The sequence below is a fragment of the Apteryx rowi genome, unplaced genomic scaffold (genome assembly GCF_003343035.1).
Source record: "Apteryx rowi isolate R43461 unplaced genomic scaffold, aptRow1 scaffold_1099, whole genome shotgun sequence".
NCBI lineage: Eukaryota > Metazoa > Chordata > Aves > Apterygiformes > Apterygidae > Apteryx > Apteryx rowi.
The window spans coordinates 38687-62565 of NW_020447307.1; the positions used below are offsets into that span (position 1 = coordinate 38687).

General features: G+C 34.9%; 1 protein-coding gene across 1 annotated transcript in view; it reads right to left on the reverse strand.

The window, feature by feature from the left end:
- The window catches only part of LRRN3 (leucine rich repeat neuronal 3), a 35374-nt gene extending 12108 nt beyond the window's left edge, over positions 1-23266 (reverse strand). Inside the window, exon 1 of the mRNA XM_026073208.1 lies at positions 23125-23266. The gene's annotated coding sequence lies outside the window, so the exon portion shown is untranslated. The remainder of the gene's footprint in view (positions 1-23124) is intronic.
- Between the last annotated feature and the right edge of the window lie 613 nt (positions 23267-23879).

Consider the following 23879-nt stretch of genomic DNA (forward strand, 5'->3'; position numbering starts at 1 on the left):
TACTTTTATCCTGAGCCACCTGGGGAATGATGTTCACAATGGATTGTTCAACAGAAATGGATATATTTTTTTAATCTTGCTTGAGGCAGTGTAGAGAAATGGATGGATGAAAAAACAATTTCAGGATACAAAAACTGACAACGTGTAAAACAGAATATTATTTGTAAAGAAGATTAGGAAAAAAGAGTTCTGGTCTCTGCTGTGTTTTATATCAGTTGGAGTGATTTATGCATAATTATAAATTACCAGCTTGTAGAGATACTGTCATTTCTGATTACAGAAAGTATTTTGATTTGTATTTAGTTTTAATTACAGTTTTTGCTTAGTTGAGCATCTCATTAATAATATTATATGTTAATTTTTGTATATGTTTTGAAGAAACTAATGTTATTTTCAGACCTGAAAATTATTGCCTTTTTATGCTTACATGACCCATTTGTCAGCTCTAATCCACACTATAGGATTATCATGGTTCATTTCTTATTGTCCCAGAAGGAAATACTTTAAAGTGCATTCAATTCTTATTTTCTCTTTATGATTTGCTTTTTAAAATAAGACCAGAAGAAAGAGGAGAGATACAAGATAAATAAATAACAACACTTACAGTTAAGTACAATATCCCTTCTACTATGTATGGCACTAAAACTAAAGTAATCATATACTTCTGGAAACACTAACTGCATCTTCTTTCAAGTGTTCCTGTTTTCCTTTTAAAGTTGAAGTAATTTATGTTTGAATTTACAAACTTATTTAATTTGTTGTACCCTTTCAGCCTGTTTAGACTCAATTGCCACTTCCCCCATGCTCTTTTTTGCCCAAAGTATAATCCCTTTGGTGTTTACTATTATTTTAAAAGAATTTTTTGTATTTTCTTTAAAGTGACAAGTTCACTCAATCCCCTAATATTAGGTGATTTGGCTTATTATCATGTCGCTGACTGGGATTATCTTAGTTTAATTTCTCCCCTTGAAACGCGTATGACATAATCACGTTTTAATTTTATATTTCCTTCTTAGTTCTCCAGCATTTATCATTTTTACATCACCTTTCTGCATTTTGTGTACCAAATCTGAAAGCAGTATTTACATTAATGTGCCAATCTCACGGAGAATTTTGACCAGTATTTACTGTTCAGGTGTTACAATCAAACAGATTGTTGTCAATGCACTCAAAGCTTGGGTATAGGTTTTTCTAGTCAAGCATAATTTCCCTCATGTTTTGATTCTTAGTTATAATGCAAAGACTGTGCATAGACATATAAGCTTTAGGTGCATGTGTAAAGGTATCTGGGAACACTGCCTTACATATCACCAGAAGAATGTTAGAGATGCACAAGGGTATTTGTGCAATAAAATGCATCTAGCTATGGAAAGATGGCTCTTCAAACTGAACAAAAGATATAGTTTCAATCAAGGGTATTGAACACTGATATTACCTGAAAATATCATATTAGTACCTGCTAGTGGTGACTGTGGAATGACAGACTGAACAGTTTTGTTCGTCACTGGTGTTGCTGTGGGATAGATGTACCATTTCAGATCATCCTTTGAGTTTATGCTTGCAAAGATTTAGGCATGATTTGATAATAATGATAATGCTTGATCAAAGGAGCCTGTCATTTTATTAGAAGACACATTGTTTTAAATCTGTCTTCAACCTTTCCATTTTCAGATGATGGTCTGGTTCTCTTTTCCAGTAGTAAAACCACTTGAACGAGTAAGAAAAGATAGACATTTCAGTAATACATAATTTCAACAGTGTGAAATTATTCATTTAGGGTCTAATACTAATTTTTGCTTCAAAATTGGAACTCATCATTAGGCAATAAGAAGTAAGGAGAAAGATGTGGTGTGCTTACTGGATGACCTCTAGTATGCCTGTGAAACAGCAAACATGAACCTAGCATATGCTGAAAAACATTAGTTTCATTCTACAAGATGCAGATAAGAATGAACATGGAACATGAATGAACATGGAACACTGTACAGTTCTGGTCACTCAAGTTCAGCAAAAATAAACTAGAATTAGGGCAGAATCAGTTAGTAGGGTGAAGAAAATGCTTTTTTTTTTTTTTAATGAAAGGAAACCAGGAAAATGGGTGGCTTTTTGCGAGATGGGAGGAAAAGGATTGCTTTCTGTAATTATATGAAGTTAAAAGACATCATAGAGTGAAAAGAACTATTTAAGCTAATAGCCATGTGTGTACTACAACAAATAATTCTATAATGGACATGAAAAAAATTAATGCAGACCTTGAAAATTATTACTAGCTATCAGATGGAGTGAAGTTGTGGAACAGTGTCTAAAAGGACTGGAACAAAAATCACACATTTATTTTAAGAGGAAGTTTGTTCAGTTTGTTTGAGAAATTTGATGACCTCACTGCTTACAATAGTAAGTGACCTTCCAATCCTGTGTTCCTAAAATAAACCCATATTCCTCTGTGATTTCTGTGAATGTAAACATTGTTTGTAAACAGTGAACAAATAGTCAAAGATGTTATGAAAAATAATGTACATTTTGAAAATTTACAGTATTTCCTAACCTTTAGTTAAAAAGAATGTTGCTTCCCCCTGTGTAATAATTTTAGATTTGTGGACAACAGAGGAGAAATAGTTGTTACTGTCATTTGTACAAAATATTATGTGCAGTAATATATTATTTGTACAGGTAGATCAGGAGTGGGTATATATATATAGAGAGAGAAAAACCTGGAGCTGTTTCCCCATATATGTACATGATATTTCTAAGAAAATATATCAACTGACAAAGACCTTATGAAGATTTCATTGCAAAAATGTTATTGCAGTTCTTAAAAATATTCTCACAATCTGTCCCACCATGTTACTACTGTGCTTCATTAACTTGCTCAATTAACAGTGTTCGCCACAGTAAACTAGGAGCTTGTAGGGAAAAAGTAACAGCCAAACATTATGAAAAAACACTGTGTCCTATATAAATGTCGGTGCTTTGAAGAAAATAAGGAGGTTTCTGCATAGGTGGTCTAAAGTACATCCCATAAGTTAGAAACAAATAATAGAAGGAAATAGAAGGGTAGAAGGATGCCTTTTCTTTGAGCGGTATGGATATTTAGATAATCTCCTTAGAAATTGCTCTTGGGCTGTTAGAATTTTCCACTGTTTTCCACAAGATGCAAAAGCAGTTAGGGTACCAGAAATGCCTGAGCCTCTTTAAAGTCATCCCTGTAATTTGCAATATTTAAAACAATATATGTTGTTATGGTTCAGAAAAGAAAAGGATATACACAGTGGAGTAAAGCGAAGGACACATATCAACTCTCTGTGACATTTGGAATGGATGATTTATCTTGTCCTTGGTCCTTTCTCATCCAGGATGTTAAAACCAGGCAGAAAGTCTCTCAAGAATAGCTGAGCCACCATCTCAGAAGAAGAAACTCAGGCGACAAGGTGATTCTCTAAAAACATATTCTAAGTATGTCTGCTTTTTCGCAGCAGTGGGTGACAGTAGGAAATACAGATATCTATAAATACTGATTAGTATTTACTTGATAGAGTTAGCTGATGCAGTAGAAAAGCCAGATTGGCAATACCATTAAATGTGCATGAGGAATAATTTGGTTAACCACAACTTAACCAGGTAAACAAAGATAATTTAGCTTTGATTTGTGGCTTTTTCTGTCAATTCCTATAAATGTTGAATTGAATACGTAGCTTAAGTTCTCTTGTAGTATAATCATCCTTCCTTCAGGCAACAGTTGTCACTTTGTTTAATATTATTATAGTGATGGAATTCATAAACTACCTGTCTTTCTCCTTGCAAATGACTGTGTCCTCTGTTCATAGCTATGGAAATGTCACCTAAAATTGCTTTCATGTTCTTAATAGTAAGAAAGAAAATCATGGAAATCTTTTAAAAATCCATGGCTGTTCTTGAAGCTACATTAGCATAGCAGTTATTAATTTAGTGTTGGTATGTTTTAAATTGTCCTTATCATGGTATCCTATTTCAGATGGAAATTCAAATTTTGAAAGTATATCCAGATTTAGAATTTATGATTTGGAACATTGTATAACACAAAGTGCAGAACAATGTGAGCATTCTAACTTTTATATTTTCACACCCTGACAGAGCAGGTCAAATATCCACTATTGGTTATGGAGAAGAGTCATGATGACTTTCTGAACTTCTAATTTTGAACCTCCAGTGCCATCCGGTAACTTTCAACTGTTTAAAGGTTGAGATTATTCCAGAATTAAACAAACAGGTAAAGCAACACATCTGAATGGCTGAGAACTTGAAAAATCCTGAAAACATTTTCTTGAAAGTTATAGAATCTTCTTTTCTATCTCTTGCCATTCATGAGAGATAATATGACCAAAAGAAAGAATCCAGGAAACATGAAATAACGTTTGAAAGTTATAGAAGTAATGAGTAGAAAGTTATGGCAGTTATGAAGTGAAATGGTCTTATTTGTTGGTATTTCAGGAACAGAGGATTTTAAAGTTGATTAACTATTGCATTAAAAGCAGTAAGGAAAATACCCTATAGGCCATAAAAATGTTTGGCTCTAAAATTGGGTATTATAACAGAGTTATTATATAGCTCATGTTCCTGATAAATGCTAGCATGAAATGATAATTGATAAGTTATGTATAAATTTGCTGTTTAGTTGCTCTTTTTCTACAAAAAATTATTCTTCAATGGTCAACATTTAAAACATTTTTGTGTTCCACCTTAGTTAATAGAAGTCTGTCTTATCACTGGACAAAATACTAAGAATTATTGAGATCAGTTCTCTTCACACTCAGTATGTCTAAATCCCTTTTAATGCCACTATGGTTTATGAAGGCATATGGAAACAGAAAACTGATTTTCACTAACCTAAACTTTTAAGAAAAGATGCAGAATATACTACATGTTAGAACATGGATACTCTGTTACAAAAATCTAGCATTAACTTCAGCAAAATAAAACTGGAAAGCTGTATTTGCATACTGATGAAGATGAAGCAAAGCTTGGTATTGCTTTGGATATTGTCCTGTAGTGGTCTGTGCCAGGTCAGTAGGGTTTCACAGCAGGTTGAGCAGGTTGTGTTATTGGTAGCTTGATCTATTACCAAAAGCTTTTCTATCAGAGGAGTTTCTCCTTTGAAACGGTGTGTTGTTTTACTGAGACTTAACAGATCTTTTGAATATGTCTCCTGTAGGACTGTGCAGCTCTTTCTTTATCATGGCTATCCAGAAGCATGATCTTATAAATAAGACAGGATCAATGCTGTTTTAGATATAGCCAATCCTCACTTAATATTTACAGTTCAAAATACTATTAACTAAGCTCAGCTAATAAACACAATTCTTTCTTATGAGGAAGAATGTCATCATAATGCTCTGTACATACCAAACCGATAACCCAGGAAAAGTTAAGTTAAAGGAGTCCTGAGGGGTTTTATTTGCTCCTTTTTCTGGTCTTCCTAGCTTTTTTCTGTGTCTTAATTCTTTCAGGCATTCCTGTAAGTCTTTACCTTTGTAACTGTGAGTCAGAGAAGTACAAATTCCATTCTGTTAAAACAGAAAGACTCCTATTGTTGTCCCCAGCTACTTCTTCCCTATATATAGACTCAATTTCCAGAACTTTTAAGGAGAGAGAGGCAACATTTCTCTTCTCTGAACTTGTTTATGGAACATAAGAAAGACCCCAAACCCACTAACTTTTGTTAGTGAGTGGCAAGGTTTGTTTTCCTTTGTTCTGCTTTCCTATATAGGTAAAATAGTGGATTATATACAAATGTGATCCTTGAAATCTAATTGAAAGATATGTTTGCGCATTCTAGTGGAAAATATCTTTCTCTGACAAGTTTAATTTGTGAAATAGCATATTTTTCAGGCTGCTATTAAGGTCTGACATGCTTAACATTCATTAGTTTGGTAATTAGTTTAGGCAGATTGTTTTGGAACAGACTCATTCCTATCTTACTGCCACTGAGTCAATCATATTTTTGTCAGAAAAGTTCACTCTCAAGATATTTATCATCAGGGTTTTAATTGCTTTCTCTTTTTAAAATAATACTAGCTAAAAGAAGCATGAAACTAAGAATTTGTTTCACTGGGAAAAAAAAAAAAAGAGCTTTATTCCAGTGGTCAAACATACTGGTTTGTTATTTTAATGCTTATAAGTGTTAGGCTTACATTCTACATGTTATAGAAAGAATGTTGCAGGCTTAGATGGATTTACAAATAGATACTAGAAAAATGTATGTAATTACTTGGCTCTATCAACCTTGGCAATGTTCTTTTACAATAACAATTATAAAATACAGTCCTTGGTAAATATGCATTGTTATGTGCAAAATTATTATTTTCAGATTTCAGTGACTTTTGTCTGCCGTGACAAAACTAATGGGGGCACTGATGCTTGCTGTAATACCACATCTACTTCTTCATAAAATAGATGTTGTCAGCAGGGATAAAAATAAAGTTGCAGAGGTTGGCTGTAGGAAAGGAGGATCCAGATGGAGTCTTCTGCAGTTAGGACATGTGTTAGAATCCAGCCAAGGTTAATTGTGGTCTTATTTAATTTAATGACTGGAAAATGTTCAGAATACTTATTGACCAGAAATCAGTATAAGTTAGCTCCATCCATATATCCCAACCTTGTGCATCCTGATTTGGGGAATGCTGATACGTAGCATTCACAGCTCTTCTGCCAGTCAGCTTCAGACTTCAAAAGAAAACCTATAGATAAGAATTGCTATCAAACTCTTCAACCTAACTTTGATGTTTTGTTTTGTTTTGTTTCTTTAAATTTGGTCATCTCAGTTGCTGCTTAGCTTTGTAAACTAGCTTTATAATTAAAGGAATTTGTTAACGTCATTCTTGATGACTAGAATTCTAAGCTCTGAAATACAGTTTAAACTGGTAACCTTATGTTAAATTAAAACTTTGTTTTATCCTGAAAGCTATAAGTTATAACTCAGCTTTTGTCTGCTGGAGGCAGGCAGAAGAGAATAAGATGAGGGGAATGAGAAAATTTTTTTTTTCGCATTCTCTTGCTCATCATCTTCATATGCTGAAAGTAAAACTGAATTGATGTTAACTTAATTCTACCTCTGCTCTAGCTGCATACCAGCACTTTTCAGAAAAACAGAAATTTCATTGGTATGTCCTTTGAGGGCTTTTTTTCTTAAGCTAAGGCTGTCTCTCTAATGGCTGTTTGGAGACCCATATAATAAAAATTAGAATTCTTCAATTCTTTCCATGCACAAAAGAGTGACGTGAAACCAGCAATTACCATGACATCAGCGTGCTGCAAGAACTCAATTTCATCCAACATAAGCTGAAAGATCTCAAATACTAGCCTAAGCTGTGTGTGTCTTTGGGTTATCAGTTTTTCATGCTTTCTGCAGTATGCTGTCATGTGTATTATATTTCCCTTATCGGTTTGGGATTATGAAATTTAACTGGAAATGGATAATTGGTAAATGTGACCTTTCCATTCATAAATTGTCTGAAAACAGGTTATGACTTCAAGTATGTTCCTTTTAATAGTTTTTTTTGCTTTTAAGTGAATGAATACAATAATTCATATTAGTTGTTTGATTGCAGAGTTTATGATTTAATCTATGTAACACTTTCTGTTAGAGCTAATCTCTAAGTGAATGATTCACTTTTAATTAACTATTTCTTAGGGACTTTGCTGAATCCAAACCTAGAACTTGCTTCCCAGTTGAACAGTTTCAGTAATAGACCCCAAATTCATTTTGCTTGGCTTTCTGTATGATCACAGTTTTATTCATACAAACAATTTTGAAAAGCGCAGAAGGGTGTGAATATTGCTGAACTGAGATATGATTCAGGAAAGTCTCAGTAACCTTTGCAAATGTTTTTCACACTGTTTTTCTCCCAGGTTTTAGTTCCTGTGTTATAGGGCTTCTAAAAATACTAGAAATACTTCTAGAAATGCTTGTAAGCTATTTTCTGAATCCTTCTATGCAAGGAACTTGAACGGAATGGTCCACTGCACAATGTTTTTTCTGCTGAGAGATGCTTTTTATGCCACTCAAAAAAGTCCATTAATTCCTGAAGGCTCAATCATGTCTGGTTAGACATAGATTATAGAATAGGGTGGTGATGAGCTGCATTTTCTAAGATAAGTGCATGGACCTAGAGTGCCTCTGGAGCTTAGACTTGTAAAGAGTCACAAAAAACTTTTTTCTAAGATAAACACACCGACCTAGAATGCCTCTGGAGCTTAGACGTGTACAAAGTTGCAAACAACTTTTCTTTTCTTTCCTCAAGCGTATGGAAATGGTGGATGATATTCCCTATCTGAGGACTGAATATGGGGTTCTCAAATCTCAGTTAACCTGATGCGAGCAGCAAAAATCATCATACATCACTATTTTCCATATAAGCAATGCCTAGTCTACTCCTTCCTCTCTGCCTACTCACAGAAATTTAGTCACAATCAGATTAGTTTAGCATCAGTTTGCTACTATTGTTAAAAATAAAAATGGAATTTTATTAAACCTAAACATACCGTAACAAAGAGACTGCAGTTTAAGACATCAGATCATGAAGTTTCCTTGATAGGACTAGAAAAGTATTGTACAGATAAATCCTCTGGAAGGTTCATTATACACACAAAATTGTTGCTCGCTCACTCCGAAATAACATGTCTATGGCCTTGACATTTAATCAGAGCAAGAATGGCATTTATTGAATCTCATATTCAGTAAATTATCAATTAAAATTTCTTTTTTAAGGTCAGTAAAATGCAAAATGCTTGTTATTGTTTTTTGTACAGATTTTTCTTTTATCACTTTTTATGCTTGTGCTTTCCCCTCCAGACATGTGTTGGGAACTTTAATCAGAGAGTGGCTTTTTATATATTTATCTCTCACCCTTTCTGTCTGTCTGTCTGTCTGTCTGTCTCATATATTTCATATATTTATTTTATCTGTTTATCTGTCTATCCATATCAATACAAGAAAAACCATAGGCAGGATTTTGTTTAAAAAGAGAACAATTTCTAAACATATATACCATTAGAAACATTACTGAAACTGTACTTAGAGCAGGTATTAAGTTTATATAAGGACTAAAGTAAGGAACATGTGCAGAGCTATAGCACTGTCTTGAATACTTAGATACAGACAGATTGTACAACTTGCGACTTCTGTGCTGTCATGAGTGGCTTTACATATCTATACCAAGTGTGCTAAATTTAATAAATTCTTAGTAAAATCTCTCTAATAAAATAAACTGATGAAGGGTTTGATACACTCAGCTACTCTGTATATTGCTCAGTATAAATTAAAGATGTAGTAGTTGACTCTGGTTTTACTTGTTTAATAGAGATGTAGATTATGGTTTATTGGGATTTACATCTTTGGTAATTGTTTTGCATCTCAATATATAAAGAACTAGGCTGAATATATGCATAACATATTAGAAATGCCATTAAGCAAATGATTCTTCATGAAACTGTGAGATGAATTAATGCTGTGCCTCTTTATACTATGCAAAACGCACATTTTCCCCAATTATTTTACAATTGATTGCTCTATATTGTGGCCCAAGGGAATTCCAAAAAAATTTGTTTGTATGTTTCCTACTATTCTGTTTCTGTACTATGATTAAATTAAACATCAAAAGAATACATTATTTATGTGTTACTAAAGGTAAATGATTTTAAATTGTGATAGTATAATTGTGTGTGTGTGTGTGTTTTGGACTAGCATATTCTAAGACATTGCACCTGAATTTATTGTGTTTATTTTTATGTATCTGTAACATTTTTTGAAGTATATGTTGGGATAAAAAGCATGTGCTTTTGACCTTTGGACTGCCAGTTTGGAAAGCAACCCAACAGATAGCTATGTGTGGTCTATATGAATGTGCTGATCTTAGTCCAATTCACAGACATGTCATAAGCCTTTATTAATGTCTGAGGTGCTTGTAACTTGTTTGTCAAAGCCTAAATATATGTTTAGCCTGTATTAGTTTACCCTCCCAATCCAAGAGTCCTATGCTACTTGATCTGTTCAAAGCTTGTCAGGACTTCTACAAACACTGTTCTTTTTCTTGTCAATTTAATATTGAAGTCTGCAGTTATATCCCAATGCCATTCTCCCTAAGTTTTACAAAATTTCCTTCTCTGATAGCTTCAGAAAATCTGTATCTGAAAATCTGTATCTGTGCTTCTGTTTCCTTACTTCTATTTCTCAGCTTTTATATTTTTTCCTGAGGTCCATGATGATATGGCAGAAATCGGCAGAGATGAGTGAAATAGGCAGAACAGCATTTACTAGTTAGAAATTGTGAAAGTAACTAGTTGAAAGGATACTCAGATATACATTTGTATATTTATCGTGCTTATCTAAATCCAAAACTTTTTTAGTTTTGATAATTCTGTTTCAACTACAAATTTAGAATTTTTTTTCTTCTCTGAATGGGTACAATCTTCCTGTATCTCAGTTGAAGTATCAAGATTTAATCAAGTATTTTCCTATATTTTACCCAGTAACTGTTTTATGTAAAATACAGAAAAAGTGCCCTGGAAGTGAACCCCCCCCTAAGATTCCTAGTCTGACCTTCTTAACGGTAGGCTACAACATGAGAACCCATAATGTCTGGGCTATCTTCAATGGCTATCAGTGGCTATCAGTGGCTATCTTCAGTTGGCTCTCTGTTAGCATGCTCTTTTTTTGTAATAATATTCCAAGACAACTCTTCACAAATTATATAGGGCCTAGGTGTCTAACAGAGAGCTCACTTCATTTTGGGGAGCAGATAATGAAGAGTTAACTTTAAAATGCCTAAATTCCTACCTTGAACTAAACCTTAACCTTTGACAGGCGATGGGAATTGGAGACCTAACTTCTCACTGTGCTTTGGAAGATGGCATCTCCTACATCATTAAAGTGGTTTTGAAAGTTTTACTTGCTTAGTGTATGGCATAAAAGTATAATTGAATAGTAATAAAAAGACAATGCAGAAAACAGCTGTCAGATTGGACAGACTATAAATCCTTCCTCACAGAAGTCTTAATCTTTTTTTCTAATTTACACATAAAGCAATAAAGAAAATGAGACTGCAAAAAAGATGAATGTAATATATATAAAACTAGTCTTTCTTTAATAGGCCTTCTTAAATTTTGGGGAAATATGTGTACATGTTGTGACACTTAGTTCTCAATTCTCCACGGCGTTGAGAGATCCTGATAAAAGTGCATAGCATCATTCTTTTATAGGCTGCTCTGTATCTCAGAAATAAACTGAGTAACATGTGGCAGTTGCTAGGGTAACCATTTTTTGCATTTCGTAGGAAAAATCCAAGAATAAAACACATGTAAATTGACAGTGTGGAAAGCAGTATGATAGGCAGTCTCATATTCTCAATTTGTTTTCCATGGTTTTCCTCTGTTAGTCCTTTTAGATCTGCTTTAGCTTTTACCTTGAATCTCTCCACACACTTGTATCTTGTATCTCAGAAAATAATTTAAACATCTATCTACTGAACTTAACCTGTCTATCAAACTATCTATACTTAATAGATAAAACTGTGATTGGTGTCAGTGCTGGTAGTACTCTCTATGTGTGATTATCAGGTCATGTGAGCAGAAATCTAATTTTAAAAGTTGTTTTATGCACTTAAATATGACTTCCTGTAGTTCTTCACATGCCATTAAGCATCTATTTTGAATACAAGTATTTGAGCGAAAAGTCAGCAGGCACTTAGAAAGCTGAGCTTTCATTGTTCACAGAAGAGAACAATTTAGGACTTGAACAGGAGTTCCTTATTAAGGCAAGCTTTTCTGTGCCTGTTTTGGAAAATGTTTGCTAGTGAATTCTGCAACTTGTTGTGTAATGAGAAATGTATCTTATTATAAGAGGAAATAATTTTATAAGGTATCATTAAGCAATATTTGATTTGAATTAAATCTAACATTTTAATCCCAGTGAATGGCGACAAGGCAGATTTTGTCAGACAAATGTAATGGTTATAGCTAAGAAATAGTCTATGGCTCTATATAGGTATTATTTTGTTAAAACATTTAATGCTTCTGAAACTTATTTGTACTCTTTAAAGTCTTCTTACACTTTTGAATTTAGAGTGTGCTTGTGTTGGTATATTGATTTAGAGACTTCATGTAATACCAGTGATTAATATAAGAAATACAATTTAATTTTTACAGAAATATTTTTCCTTAGAACATTATCCTTTTAGTCATGGCAAAGAACAGAGATGTAAATTGTTCATGAAAGATGAATACTAATATGAGAAAAATGCTTTAAGGTTTTCTCCATCCTCCCTCTAAACTTAGTACTAAATATTTCTCATTACAGTGATTTTATATATGTTCAGATCCTAGAAATGAAAAGGTTGTCTTATGCTATGGATGACATTAGAGACAATTCTGTAATTTACCGTTTGCAGCTAATTTCTGCGCTGTTTTACACTCCATGGCTTCAGTAAAGTTACATATAATATTAGCATGACTCTAGTTTGTCATCCTCTGCACATTACTGTCTTTTTAAAGAACAAGACTGAAAATGGTGTTGACTTAATCGTCTATCTGAGGGTTCTATAAATTTTAGACTACTATAATTGACTGGTTCATGTTTCTTAAATTACTCTAGTATAAGTAATTACTGGAAGAATCTTGATATTGGAGATAACTCTGACAAACTCAGCACAAATAATAGCTTTAAATTGGCCAGATTTCTCAGCAGAATCACTCCGCATGAAGTTCATTTCAGGTTTAAGTTATGTAAAGAGTGAAACAGATTAAATGTATTCACTACATGAAAGAATGAATAAATACCACTCGAGGAAGTGAAAGGCAAAGGTTGGTATGGTAGTCAGAGCTTAATATGAAGAAGTCATTGTACTAATTATAATTCACTCTTGCTCATATTGTATTTTCAAGACTGTATATAAAACTGTAATTTATTCAGCCTCAGATGTGTGGAATACACTGAACATGTGGCTGAATAGAATAACAAAGATTACAAATTAAGGTGGTAATGTCCCAGAGAGTTGTTCTCCTCCTCTACTAGAAAACATTTGATTTTTGTTATCTGAATAAATACAATGTGCTGCTTTCAAGGATTTAAACAAACTAGGAAGGCATTTAAACAGTTTTTGGTATCCTGTTGGGACATCATCAAATTACCCTTCTCTTGGTGGGTGACAACAAAACAAATACTGCTTCATGAATGATTTCCTTTATAGCTGTTAAGATTATGGCAGACTGTCTCACTTCTCAAAATTTTTGACTCCATACTATTGGGCCAGAGATGAAAATCAAGGCATGTAGCAAGAAAGACTGGCGCCATTCCTTTCACCTCTGGTAATATCTTAATTGCTGTCCTCTGATTCAGTAATACTAAGACATCTAATCAGGTTCTGAAGAATACAGTTGTGCTGTAGATTTTCACTTAAGACAATGTGGGCAAAGGAGCAAGTCCCTCTACTTGTAAGGATCATGGGATCATAGGATCACTCAGGTTGAAAGGGACCTCAGGTCTCTAGTCCAATCTCTGGCTCAAAGCAAGGTCAGTAGTTATATCAGACCAGCTCACGGAAGGTGGAATCTGGCTTTAGAGTTTCTTACCAGTTGCTATATAGGATTTAGTAATTTTGTCCCAAGACTTTCCCATTTCACAGAGATCACAGCTGACTTTGGTCCATGTGGATTCAATGCTGTGCTTTAACTTGCCAAGCAAAATTTATTTTTAAGCAATGCTAATGCAAACATGATTTATTTTTTATAGAATTGAATATTTTCCTCAGTCCTGAATATTAATTACTCCTTATTGCTTCTCTTGAAATATCTACATTTCAATTAATGATGGACCAGAAGACTTCTACAAAATGTACTCAGAGTTTTAGAAACTTTGACTGGCCTCTCTGTGAGAGATTAAATAACACTACTGAGGATTTATATGACAACTTTTATATACTTACCATCAAGTAGTTCTGAACAGATAGTCTACAATCCCGACATAACTGCTATCATTTCCCTGAGATATTTGTGTCATGTTTATGATGTGTATTTACATAAACCTTCTATCAGTTTCTAAGGTCTTCTATGTCTTTGTGCTGTTTCTAGGATTAATAAAATGATACACCAACACAACACATTGTTTTGAGAACTGATACAAAACAAATTAAAACCAAAGGAAAGACTATAAAGACTTAATGCACAGTCACTTGAAGTAATTGGAAAGATTTTGTTTTCTGTGAACTTTGGATAAGCCTCAGAAACTGTCAGGGCAGTGATGAATAACACCTGACAGAGAGAAAGTTTATGAGTTCTCCAACCTTTAGAAGAGCAAAAGGTGCTTTAGTTTAGAACAGAAAGCCAAGGCCTGTGTTGGCATAACTCCACTGAGTTTGATAGATCTATATACTTCTATACTTCAGTTGAGAGTCTAACCAAGAACCCTAAATGCACTTGAGAATTTGGACAATGTATATAGAGAGTTTAACGTTTCAGCAGCTAAATCTTTGAAATTGCATATAGCTTTATATCTATATTCTGGTTACAGTTTATTGTTAAGTGATACCTACTGAAGGCAATATTTTCCATACAGAATGCTATTATGCTATTAAATTAATATTAAAATACCCCCAAATGGCACCCAGATCCGGATTGTATTGAGAAGCTTCTGAAGGTAGTAGGAACATTAGACAGTCAGCAACTTTAAAATGTAAACTTTATTAGAGCTATTTCTTTTATCTAAGTACCTAAATATAAACTGAAAAACCTTTCACTGACTCCCACATTTAAAACCCTTAAATTTTAATACATAACTATAAGAAAAAAAATTCTATTCTACTTTAATCAATATTTTCCCAGTAAAATCACATATTTTTAACTGGCACATGATATAAATAATTTAATCTTTTTTAGATCAGCTTCTAAATGTAACTGATGAATAAGATTTGTAATGTGTATAAAAGTTAGAAATTATAACAATCATAGAAAGACATATAGCAATAAGTTCTATAACTTCTGTCTTTAAAATGAAAACAATATTATCGTATGTCCCTCCTCTTGAGTGTTCGGGTGAATTAAACTGAACTCTTACTGCTACTGATGGTAGTAATATGAATATGTCCTTGATGTCCATGCTGCTTGGACATAACTTTTAACTTTCTTCATACATTTGTCAAGGAGCCATAGAAATGAAAAAAAGAAAAGTTAGGACTTTTTTTTACTTTCTAAATAAAATAATCATGGTAACTCTTAAAAACTGAAAAATGCATAATCTTATTTCATACTCTCAGGTAATATGCCGACAATGTAAGCACTACTGTGCTTCATTGAAAAAGTTTAGCTACAGGCAAGTGGAATATAAAATAGGAAAAAAAGGTTACAGTGAGAACCATGTGTTTTTATTTTGAAACATGAGTTTAATTCCTACGAGTTGTATTTCAAGGTAAGATTAATTCAATTAAATATTGCAGAGGCTCACTTCTCCTTATCTGGATTGAGGATATACTGGTTCCCAAATACAAATGCTTCCTCACACTGGCAAAAATGAATGCACAATCATGGCCAAATGTTTAGTATAACTCTGTTTAATCAAACTCCATTTGACCAGAAGTTGAAAGACAGGTTTGTTTCCAGGATCGCTCAGAGCATGGCACTTGAAAAACTACCTTTTCCATTGGTTATGGGCTGTGATTTCAAGCTTTTTATAACTGTCTGGGTGGATTCCCTTTCATCTGCAGTCCTGTTTTTTGGAAAGTTTTGGATGTCCCTCTGGATGTTTTAGATAGAGGCTTGTACTTTAATGTGTATAATAATTAAGATTATTCTAAACAGGAAGAAAGGTCTCAAAGAGTTATTTTTCTGTCTTTTTTTGCTGCATGATTGGAAGTGAAGCAACATGATGAATTTTGTATACCTAGATAGAGAAAATGATGAAAACACCAAAAAGCAAAGAGAAAAGGTTTTAAGAATCCCTTCTGCATCTGTTGACATCAATAGGAATTTCGTCATTTATCAGAAAAGGAAGTAAAATTACAGCCAAGGATGGCAATTCTAAGGACCATCTGTGAAAGGTTTCTGGATTGTTCTATCTGGTATGGAAATTTTAATGGTAATAGTTTCATTTTGTTTGTTTTTAGCAGAGAGTTCTGTTATAATTACTTTTACACAGAACTCTGTAAAAACAGTGTTAATGGGAAAGCAGAAACAAACACAATTAGCAAAAAATCAAGAAGGAATAAAAGATAACAATTTCAGTTAAGGCTCCCACAATCATTTTGATCCAGCCTGATTGTATTGAGGTATTTGAACACATCAGAAATCATGCGCAGTATACAGTATCACCAGCTTTAGAGGTACAAGAGAGGGCAATTTATGCTTTAGTGTCTGTGCCTAATGAAGCAAAATATAGATATTGTGTGAGTTGTTAATCAGATTTTCTTTGGCTTATATCTTAAAGTTGTTTTAATATACACTTTACACCTTTTTCTATTTTATGTGGTTAGATGTAGCAGAACGTGTGCTATAAAATAAAAGTCTACCTGTTACAGAGAGGAAACTGGTATTTTGTTTTTAATTATGTATTATAGGGATGGAAGCATCTGTATCAGTATGGACACAAAGGCATTGGCTCTCCTAACCACTGCTGAGCAGGTGGTGAGGAAATGCTCCAAGTATACTGGAAAAATTGAGGCTTGGTCTGAACCCTGGACTCTTGAAATCAAGTTTTAACAAGGTGGGAAAATGCAGTATTTTAAAGGTAGCACAGCAAAATATTGAGGAAAGCTCATTGTATTAAAATTAGTCTATGCACTAATCCCTAAGGGGATTACTTCCTATCAGAGTGGCTATAGTGTTTGCATGGAGTGTGTCCAAAGAGGCAAACTATTTTGGGGTCTATGGAAATGAAAAATGTAGGACTATTGCTCTGCAGTTCTACAGATTGACTAGCTCTTATTTCTGCCAAAGAAATACAAGGTTCAGCAGCTTAGCTGCTGCTCTTGAAGGACAGGGTCCTTTTGCTGGTATGTTTTTGGAGTTTAGAGTCTATTCTTAGAATAATATACTGAATATCCCTTTTGTCTCTTATTGCATGACAAAAATGAAACAACTGAAAATGTGTATTTCTGTAATGTCTGACATAATATTGATGACTAGGTAATCTATACCCAAGCAGCATTCGGAAGAATATGTTGCCTGAATTATATGCGCTGAGTGAAACTGCTATTTTGACAAACATTTCTAGCTTTATAGGTCATTATATATTTGCAGTTACCTCATTTCGTCTTCTCTCTCATCATAAGGATACCTCTATAAACTGGTATGATGGTCATTAATCATTTCACCTCTCTCAAGTGCTGTAGTGTTTTAGTCTTGTATTTGTGCTTACCAGTAAGTAACTGGCCTAGAAAACTCAAATGAAGTGAACAGTGAAATTGCCATATTCCAGGAGTGTCTTGAAATATCTACTATACAGTCTCAGCGGTCTTTTTTCAGAGCTAATATGGAGTGTTCTGTGTAAAGATAAATATATATGCAAAATAAGTGTCAGTAATACACTGAAACTATCTAGGATGAACTTGCAGCCTTCTGCATAGAGGATAACCTAAATGGCTCTGTTTTGCTATAAACTGGTATTAAATGGGAGTTGTGCAGATAATGTTCCTCAAGCTCCACTGGTACTGAAACGCCACTTGACAGCAATTTTATTTTTCATACTGAAAGTCTTGGTTGTTTAAAATTTGATAAGAGAAAATATTGTACTTTATAAACCCATTACACTGGTTCTGAAACAGTTTGTTTCCTAACCTGTTTCTTTCCCCAGTCGCCATGGGGAAGGAAGAGGAATTTTTAAAACACTGGCTGATTTCTATATGGGACACATGAAAAACGGCAGTTGCATGTTGCTTGGCACGTTTGGAGCTGCTCTTGCAGAGGGAAGAGGTTTTTCTGGCCCATGTGAGGGGCTTTCTCCAGCACCGCTGTAAGACATTTCCATTTACCCTTATTCAGGGAATTAGTTAAACTTGCTTAAGTGTCTCCCAGTTCCGGGATGTATTTCTTGTGCTATCTTGAATAAAGCTGACTTTTTGTTTTAGCAGCATAGTGGCAAAGCTAACCAATCTGACTGGCAGCTGCAGTTCTCTTCGATCTCTCAAAACCGTAGCAGAAGAGCCCCAGTAACTTGCTGACCTCTGCACTGCCACCACATTGCCTTCGTAAAGACTATTAGGAGAGTCCCCTCCTCTTATATGGGATGATCGCTAGTCCATGGTGATTTAAACAAGTCCCAGTGCACAGCTTTGCTCTTCCTTGTGTGTTTTTGCATTTGTTGTGTGTTCTATTACGTTATGCTTTTTCTGGATTATTTTTCTGTAATTTATTCAACAGGCAATTTCTGAAATTGTCAGGGTCCTTGGCAGAGAATCGTATAAATAATCTCTCTTTTTTGGTTGTTTTTGATACTGGTAGCTGGATGTCCAAGGAATTTTTGGTATGGCTAAACTTAAGACAGTTATTTTTACCAAACGTTTTAGAGACTTTAATGTGTTTCCTGGCAGAGTGATTGTTATTCACATGACAAGAACCCTCTCGTAAAAGACTCTTGGGGTAAAACTAATAATCAGGAGACATTTTGAAAAAAATTCCCTGTAGCATTTTACTCAGCTTTGCAGTGTTTACCTCTAAATGCAGATGCTTCTGCAGGAAAGAGAGCTGCTAAATTTCTTTTGTGCCAGTGTTGTCAAAAAACATTTCCCAATTTGACAGAGGTTGTGGTAGTTGGGAACAGAAAAGAGGGAAAAATTCTTTTCTGGTCTAATTCACAGGTTAGTAGAGATAAGCTACCATTAAATTTGGGGCAGATATTTTAATGAATTCCATAAATATCGCAATGGAGTAGAAATAATAGGAATACGGAGAGTTTATTTCTTATTTCCTTTGAATTATAGCGTTACTGCTTGGGGCCAAGCAGTTACAGCAAATAGGCTGGCTGAAAGGGAATGAATTTTATTGAGGCAAATCTTTGGTGAAGAATAAATATTTTGAAATGAAAGACAATTGTTTCAAGGATACATTGTATACGTTTCTCTTTATGAAATTAAACTGTTTCCATTCATTTTAAAGGCCTTTGCATTTGTTTATTCTTTGCAACAAACCAGTAAGCAGATTTGGGAATGGTAAGGGTGAGAGCATATCTGTAGCTTGTTCTTCCAAGCATTTTGTAAATTAAACCCAAGAAATCATAAAATAAAAGTAAAGGAGCCTGATAAATATAATCCTTTTTACCAAATGATACCTTCTCTGGCTGTATGAACATCAAATGTCTTTAAATATTGAGAGAATAAAATGTGCACATGTTGACTATCTCCTTTTATTCCTTTACTGTCCACTTAATTGTGGATGATTTATTATATAGCACCATCTTCCATGTGTAAAGAATATGAAATCACGTAAGGAGAGGGTATTTGGATCAAGCAAAACTGGGAAAGTTGTTTGTATTTCACCCACATGAAAATGCTCTTTCTCACCAGGTGGCACACTCAGCTGATCCTCAAAGAAGCCAAAGTGGGATAATCTTATTGACATCCATATTAGCTCTTCATCTGATGCAGATCAGTATAGCTCCATGTGCTTTAATGAAACGGTATCAGTTCAGGTCGACTGAGGATATGAATTAGTGGTGGTGACACTGATGACACACCACTTACAGACTTTTGTGTGTAACATTTGAACTTGCTACTGTTTGTTTAAAAAGTTTTTGGCCTCAAGAATATTACGGAAATGAACAAAAGATGTTTTACAATAAAGGAATTTAACAATTTGTGGACTGGTGAGTTAAAGAAGTAAAGGGCATGGTAATTCGTTTTTACAGTTACATTACAGTTGTAATGAGCAGTATTGATTTTCTGTTAATACTAATGCGTTTAATGACCTTTCTAATGGCATCTGTCACTACTGTTTCTTCTCAAATTCTAGTGGCATTTTCCCTTCCATAAAGTAAAGGATTACAATTCTCTTTGTATTGGTAGAATGAGAATTACTATTCTTTTTAAAGTAATATAGGGGCTTAAAGACTTAATCAGTTAAAAAAGAAGAAATTTATGTTTTGGAAGCTGTCCATTTTTTTGGACAAATCTTCTAGTTGAGAAAATAGCTGTTTGAGCATTATATGTCAGATCAGCTTTTCATTGTCAGATTTTGCTAGTTAGTAATAAGTAGGGTTTGTGGAGTTTAAAGTGGAAGGGTTTACTAAGACACTTTCTGACAATGTATCTCTCAAGAGTTTTATTTCTTTTCTTTCAGATTTTAATAGAACAAAGTGAAGGAAGGATATATGAATTAACTAAAATTTTGATGCACTGTAACTCACCAGAAACATATAGTCCAAGAAATGTAAAATTGTTTTTCTTAGGCGCTTTTCCTTTCAGAATTAAGATAGAGCTTGTCCTAAAAAAAGCTCTTTGTTTTCAGCTGCTTATTTTCTTTTATTGCATTAGGCACTATAAAACTTCAGCTATTAAACACCAGCCATTTAAAGTTACAGTAGTTCTCACCAACCAGTAAAGCTTTGGATTGTTGCTAGAATCAGTATTAATATAAAGTTTAGGGGTAAGAGTCATAGAAAAAGTTGCTGCAAAACTGTTAAATGGTTTGCTCTCACTCTTGGAAACACTTAATTTTGTCCTCTGTGTCTCGCTAACCACAAGTGATTTGCAGGACATCCATATTTTCATAAACTACTTATTCTAGATCTGTTTACAAAGATTGTACATGATATTTGTGATGTGCATTACAGGTAGAAACATCTTATAGCTAATCTGGCCTAATTCGGGTGCAAACGAGAAATACGTACTTCTGGGTACTCCAAACAGGCACACTGTGATGTCATTCTCAAATCTGCCACCCTGAAAGGCGGTACTTCGGGGGTTGCCATAACAACAGCAGCCAGTCATTGTCTGACACTACAACGTTATTGCAGGAGCTTTTAGGGAGCATTAACCAAAATACAGTCACTACGGATTTTAACTAGTATGGTGAGTAAGACTATCTGAGCTATGTACTCAGAAACTAAATATACATCATACTTCCTCTGTACATGTATGATTGGAATGACGACATTTTTCTGAAACTCTGGAATATCTATGCAGTATTTTAAAGTAGTGTATTAGAGTACATGTAGCAAAAAATGGTGTAAATTGGTGTAAAGTTACCCATATTTACTTAATTTTTATATAATAAAATGAGTTAAAGATTCAGAAAAGCTGAGTGTGTACCATGATATATAATAGAAAAAGTTTCATCTGAGTAGTCTTTTGCATACAGTATGAAGAACTCAGTATCAGGTTTTCTTTCCTTATTGTATACCACATTCTGCAAAAATCCAAACCAGTAGCTTGAAATTCATGTTTAAACAACTAAAATACACATGCAATGTGGGTGAAAGAAGAATATTTAATTAATCGAACCAGAAATTATGGTTTACATAAGAAAATAAGCCAGCTTGCTTTAAACAGATTTCATACATCCAAAATAGAGAAAGCAAGCTTGCAATAGCAGGACCTAATGCTTCAATACCCTTCATTTTGTACTCTGAAAAGGAAACCTCTTCTTAAGTTCATTCATTTTCCAGAGGGAAAATCGAATGCTGTGGCATATTGTCAGAGCTGCTTTATTGTCACCATTTACAAAGGTCACCTGAATTAATTGACTTCTTACCATACATATTGTTAAGCTCCCCATTTCCTGACATTTATGGAAAGGTGGCAGGCTTACAGCCATTGGCTGTCTGTTGAGGTTTGTTTCACAATGTTTGTTTCTCCGAAAACAGTAACTCTTAAATTGCAAGCAGATGATTGCATTTCTACAGAAAAGCAGATTCTCTCTGATGTTCACTAAGGTGCGCATGAATGGGGGGACTGAGGAGAGGTACTGGAGAAATAACGTAAATACTGATCTGTTTTTAATATGCATAACATTCTGGAAAACAAACCGAAATGTGCAGGAAGATTGAGGTTGTATTTCTTTTCACTTTGAAGCATGCATTAGATAGCTAACCCATCTTTTGCATGGTGTAAAGTAAAATCTCCCTCTGGCTTTCAGTGATGCATGAATCACAGATCCACGCTGATGGACTTTACTGAATATGTTTTCATCTTAAGGGCTACTAAAGTACCCTTATACTGAATGAAAGGAATGACGTGCACATGTATAAACACACACACATTAGGCAACAGTCGTGCTGGCATGGAATTTTATGTTGATTAAATTGGTTAAATAGAAAAGAGTTGTCTCTTTCGTAGCCCCCTGCATTTTCTGCCCCCTCAATCTCATGTTGGGTTCTTCTCGTTCTGACCAGCAGTGCTGGGCAAAAACTCAAACTAGACATGTGAAAACAGAGACATTGAAAGCAAAGACAAATAGTTTTGAGCCTTCCTGCACCAAAAGAGGCAAAGGTTATATAGTGATGGATTTGCACAATCAATCTGCTTATGTGAAAACACACTTTAGGGGCACTCTGCTGCGACCGTGTTAATTACCAAAGAAGATTAGAACTCTTCTGCTTAATGCGAACCCTTTCACCTAGCACAGCCGTTCCAGCTACATTAGTAATCAGACATTCACACTGTCCCTTCTGACTGGAAAGGGGATGTTTTTAAGGGAAGTCATTTGCCACAATGCTTAAGATGTAGCCTGGCAGAAATTCAATAACTGTTTGTGATATGCTCATTCAGCCTCACTGCTCAGTGGTTTTTAGGTCCTGACATAAACAGCATTTCCCTTAATCCTAGCACTGGGGAGAAGAAAGGAAGAGGCTGTCCTGTATCTTGTTTTATTGGTTTCAAAACCCAGAGCAACTGTGTAATTTGATTTTGCATCTGAAACATCAGGGCAAACGTTCTCCCTTTATAATATTTTACCCTTTGATGTTCTTTCAAGCTAACAAATGCACAAATCTGATACTCTTGCAAGCATATTTAGATTATCTCTGACACAAAAAGCAAACTGCATTTGCATTTCCATTTAGAAAGTAAAATGAGGAAGTATGATAATAAAATAACTTTACAAAAAGAAGATGGGGGAAGAGTTTACATGGTAAGACAAAAATCAGGATAGCATTTTAAATAAAGAGGAACTTACCCTATAATTAGAGTAGTTTCAAAGCTGGAGGAGTTCTTGCATCTCTATAATTTTGATTCCTTAGTTCAGGTAACCACATACTTGTATTTATGCCAGAGTCTGAGCAGACATGCATACGTGTGTATGTGCATGTGGTTTTGTGCGTGTGTGTGTGTATAATGGTATATAATATAAAGACGTGTCTACTGATATCCTACAGCACGAGAGACTGTGCTGCCAGCTGAGATCCCTTCCGCTTGCCAGAGCGCTGCTGCTGCCTGGCTGCCTGAGGCTTGCAATCCAGCGGGAGAGAGCGAGCGAGCTGCTCGCTAGCTCTTATTTCTCCTTGTTTCCATGGTGGTTAGCGGTGCATCGTTCAGCCGCCCGGTTGCCACACTGACATGGTGCTGCCTGCTCGGCGGTCATTAATAACTGAGCCCCTTCCCCTCCCCGGAGAGGGGCCATGGCTTCGGCGTGCCCGCTGCGGCGCCGCGCGCGCGGCTGCGCCAGCCTGGTTGGCCGTGCGGAGCGGTCTGTTACGTGACACTGCTGCTTCGGCTGTGGAGACGCGAAACGAGCCTCTCCGCGCTTCCAGGTTTCTCTTCCGATTCGTGGGAGTTGCAGGGCATGCTTTGTGTTTTTATAGAACAGCTCCGGAGATTTAAACTCCTTTTTGCCCGTATAGAAGGAAGGATGTATGAGGCGTATGAGGAAGCTGTCCATGTTCAGAACAACTGATTAGAGATCACTAAACTTCTGCAAAGGCTGCTGTAGTT